Below are 5,042 nucleotides of genomic sequence, written 5' to 3'. Positions count from 1 at the left end.
GGTTCGATATATCCGGGTTTGACTGTATCACCTTACACACGGTGCAGAGTACGCATGTGCTGCACTTTCTGCGGCGCTAATATGAGTACCAATGCTCGAAGTAGTGGAGATGCGTTTTCGACAAGAATTAAACTAATAGGGTGCAAAACAAGCTACGCAAATCATGCCCTCTTGCGTCAATTTTTTTTTGTATTATTTGCTAGCAACAAAAGTCGCACTTACCGCAGCCACCGACCCACAGTTACGGTCGATCAAATTGCACGGATATTTTTTTCTTTTTTTTTTTTCTCTACTTACGGAGCTTTCTAGAACTAAACTGCGTTTTCTTATTCACGGCGGCAACGAGTCACTGCGCGCTTGGGAAAATGCAACAACAATAACCGGATCGTTGACACCTGAGAGATTTCATAACATCATAACAGCCAGGGCCCCATTCTTCCTCCCACAAACAATTTAAACAACGGCCAGACGACACCGCTGCCGCGCACTTCGCGCACACAGCGTGTCGGAAAAGTCGTCGGAACTCGAAAGGCGAAACGGGCGAGAAACAAACGAGCCCCAAACCCCGCCGGCGGCAGTGCAAGAAATGAGGCTTTTCGACTACCCGCCTCGCTAGCTGCCGAGCCGCCGCCGGATCTCCTAAGGCCCAGTTCGCGAAACAGCACATCGTCGTTCCTCACGCTCGCCAACTAGCAGCACCACCTCCCACGGGCACCCGCTTTTGGAATCATCGCTGACCGTAGCGTGGCCGTATATCCTCACCAGTGCCGCTCAAACGAGGAGCCTCGGCGTAGCGCACCGCACACGCCGGCAGACAGGCAACATCGCTAGGCCTCGCCTTCCGCGAAGGGAAAAAGCGCGGCGGGACTCGGTCGGCGTGGCGGGTGATGATCGCGACGGGAACGCGATGTGAACTTTTGATCAGCGCATAGAAAAAATGCTGCCCGTGAATGATATGCTCTCCTACGACCGCCCCCTCCGGCCCCGTCCCTGTAGCGCAGTGGATAGCGCGTTGGACTTCTAATCCAAAGGTCCCGGGTTCGAATCCCGGCAGGGATGCAGTACATCCTTAATGTGGATAATTTTTTCTTTTTTCAGGACGATTGTTGGGAGCGTTCTGGCGCACATTTTTTTACACATTGAATTGGTCGCCGGCCCTCGACGCGCGATTGATGAGCACCAGCTATTTTGCCTACGACGTGCCATCAGTCACAGGCAGGAGACCTTAATTTTTCTTCTTCCTTCCTCCAGTTCTGCAAGTTTTCTTATTAAAGCGCATGATATGTGGCATAATTTCGCATGACGACTAACCTTTTTAATGGAAATGACGTAAACAACGCCAATAAACGGGAAGGAAATCTGATACGCAAACGAAATTCGGGTGGGTAAAATCTTTTTGAACTGGACCAAAATTCAGACAAGAAGAATTCTAGCTTTGACGTGCGTCGTAAAATGACGTCGCGCTCTAGTACAGGTGCGACGAAATGCACCACAGCATGCATCGAGCGAAACTGCTTCAATCTATTATACCTACCTGCATGACGAAGTTGGCGCTTTTCAGAGACTTGGACTTCCAGTCGTCATTAAGGCTAAACAAAACAAGTGGTTTTTCCTGTCCTCGCACTAACGAAAGCGTCAACGTTCGCCACACATACACGAATTAACAACACACGTGGACGGTTGAAACACTGAAATACTGTTAAGAGAAAAGACGCGCGCGAGCGATAAAGACGACGTAGAGGAGGGGAAAAAAGAAAAGAAATTGAAGCCGCTAGAAACGAAGCCCTAGGTGGCCACTTATATTAACATATCTGAACGGGTAAAAAATAATTAGTTGCCTGAAGCGTACAACTCCAAACACAGTCCATTCCTTGTGCTTCACTTCTACCAGAAAACAATTTCCGGAAGCGAATGGTGGTGTATTAGAAGAAAAAGAAGCTCGTGAGCTTGAAGTTATCCACAGTAAATGAAAACAGCCTGGCTGAAAGCTACAAGCGAACCTGTAAAAACCACGAAGTAACCAACGGGCATCGTTTTCTCCCTGTAAAATAACGGAAGCGCGAGGCAAGCGACGTCGGAATATATCCATGGGCATTACGTCACAAGGGGCGCTCCAGTCGCGCCGCCTCAGAGATGACCGCACACCGCGCTCAGATCACGCGGTGCCGGCCCTGTTTCGGTTTCGATAGCACAGCGTTTCGGTTTCGGTACAAGATTCCGGTACGGTTAAATTGACGGATAACTTTTAAATCTGGCCCCAGAGGAGTCCTCGGAGGGAGGCATCCTCGGAAGCGCGCGTTTTATTCTTCTATGAGCCTAATAAAGCAAAAATGACTGGAACTTTCGGAATTGTTCTCGCAATCTCGATATGTGGAGTTGTCGAAACAGCATCTTCACGTAAGATTCGATTATTTGTCACTACCGCGACATTGCTCTAATACGGCAATTCAAACTAGTCCCTCTTCGTCTCTTTTAACTATTATGTTTCTTTTTTCTTTTTTTCTTTTCTTTTTTTTTACGAGCTGTATCACCCCTCACGACGAAAAGAAATACAATGACTCTCGATGAGTGGCCGCAATTCGTGCCTGCCGAGGCGGCTCTATCGCAGCTGCAATTACGCACCTCGACAACACTGTGATCGTTCCGTCAAAATAAAAGCTGAGAAACACAAACGGAAACAAAACACAAGAAACGGGACTACAAAAGTGAGAGCACAAAGAGGCGCGTTATGGCGAGCCGACGTGATTGCGGTAGCGTTCACGATTACAATTGTGTACAATTGCACTCACAATCATGGCCCGCTCGGCTATTCATTAGTGGCAACAAATAAATGCTCGCCAAAACTCCGTGCGCGCTTACGCCCCTGCTATCAATTCGAAGCCCGGCAAAGAACAATACGCGGCATCCAACAAAGTGAGAGACGACGTGAGCTTATACGCCTCCAGCAGAATGAATCGAGGTAGTACGTTATTTACTCACACACACGAGATGTAGAGCGGCAACACCACAGCTTGCAGAACCAGCTAGGAAAGGCGACACACACACACACACACACACACACACACACACACACACACACACACACACACACACACACACACACACACACACACACACACACACACACACACACACACACACACACACACACACACACACACACACACACACACACACACACTTCGATTTCGAGGCTATGTACCCAGGGTTCTCAGGAATTCAGCTTTATTGTAAGTGCCGTGTTCCCTAAACTTTCGTGGCAGACTCTACATACTCACGACATACACAAACACACGTACGCACTACACATATAACAAAATTCGGGGTAGCTTGCACTAGTGGCGCTAGGAACCGATCAGCTCCGCTGATCGGTTCCTAGCTGGTCCTGGCTATACGAAGTAATGCTAAGTTATACGAAGTAATGCCACGTGATGCTAAGTTATACGAAGTGCATAAGCATTTCCTCGTGGTCTGTGGCATCGGGGAACGCCTCGCGAAGCACTTGCAGTCCGAGCACACGTAGGGGAAGTGGGGCGAAAGCTATGCACAGTGCACAGCAGACGACACGCTGGGATGACGTCACGGCGCATGCGCAGTAGCGCGCAGCTGGTGGGAGCTCGGCCGAGCCGCCGCCAGAGGCGCCTGCTGCAGTCACGACTAGGGTTCCTCGATGAGTGCGCCCCCATCCGCCGTCCACGGCGGCGGAGGGGGGCGCACGCATCGAGGAACCCTAGTCACGACTCACGGACACCGCGAGCGTTCGGCGCTAAAGCGGGGAAACGGAGAAGCGCGGATGGCGTCGGCAGCACCTCTGCGCGTTGCCTCGTCGGTGGTGCTACAATTTGTTTCTCTCTCTCGCTCTCATTTTCTCTTTCTCTCTCCCAAGCATAGCGCGCGACGCTCCGCGACGTGGTTGCTAGGCAATGCAGTGGCAGACGGCACACATTAAGGCCGGCTTAAACAGTTCCGCTGTTAAACACACACACACACACACACACACACACACACACACACACACACACACACACACACACACACACACACACACACACACACACACACACACACACACACACACACACACACACACACACACACACACACACACACACACACACACACACACTACACGAACGCGCACACATGCAGAAAGCGAGTTTCATTGGACACGACCCAATTCCTCGCGGCGCAATGCGTCCACCGGCGGAATTCGATCTCGCTCGATTCGCGGGAAATGCGTGTTCGAGCGAAAAAAGCCGGAAGCGGCTGCGTCGCGTCGTGCGACGGTGGCGGTAATATTAACGCCGCGTAACACCGCGGGCCACAGGGCGATGACGACAGCTACGCGCGTGCGTGCACGCGCTCGATCATTTCTCTCCGCGCGCGAAGCGAGAAGTTCGCCTGGTTGCATATCGGCTGATCGACAACAGAATACGCGCTGGCGCGGTGAAAAGAGAATGACATGCCGTAGTGCTGGCAATTCAACGACACCTATACTTCATTTCTCCTACCTCCCCGATCCGTTACACCTCTCGCGCCCGTCGAATGGTTTTAGTTATCATCAGGCTCCAGAGAAAGAAAGAAAGAAAGAAAGAAAGAAAGAAAGAAAGAAAGAAAGATAGAAAGTAAGGAAGGAAGGAAGGAAAGAAAGAAAGGAAGAAAGAAAGAAAGAAAGAAAGAAAGAAAGAAAGAAAGAAAGAAAGAAAGAAAGAAAGAAAGAAAGAAAGAAAGAAAGAAAGTGAGACCTGTAAGGTGCACACAACTAGTGTGTGCACCAATATCCCCTACACGTGCTCCTTCCGTCTCCAGCCACATTCACTCGCCAACCAGACATCTTTTCGCCGTCGGTCGTTAATGTAACTGAAAGTAAAGAGAAAGCAAAGTTTGCATGTCATCTGGCGCAACGCCTCGGGCGTCACGCTGACCATTACTCAATCCCGCAGACACGACGGCCACGCTTAGACATGCCGTCCAAACAGATCAAATTACGGGGTTTAGCGTTCCAAAACAACGCACGGTTTACGAGGGACACCGCGTAAATA

At 50.3% G+C, this 5,042-nt stretch overlaps 1 non-coding gene across 1 annotated transcript; it reads left to right on the top strand.

The window, feature by feature from the left end:
- The first annotated feature begins 986 nt into the window (after positions 1 to 986).
- On the top strand, positions 987 to 1,059 carry Trnar-ucu (transfer RNA arginine (anticodon UCU)). Its single transcript has one exon. It is a non-coding gene; the product is annotated as a tRNA-Arg (tRNA).
- Positions 1,060 to 5,042: the final 3,983 nt, after the last annotated feature.

This window comes from Dermacentor silvarum, chromosome 4 (genome assembly GCF_013339745.2).
Source record: "Dermacentor silvarum isolate Dsil-2018 chromosome 4, BIME_Dsil_1.4, whole genome shotgun sequence".
Taxonomy (NCBI): Eukaryota; Metazoa; Arthropoda; class Arachnida; order Ixodida; family Ixodidae; genus Dermacentor; species Dermacentor silvarum.
This window is presented reverse-complemented; position numbering and strand designations above follow the sequence as displayed.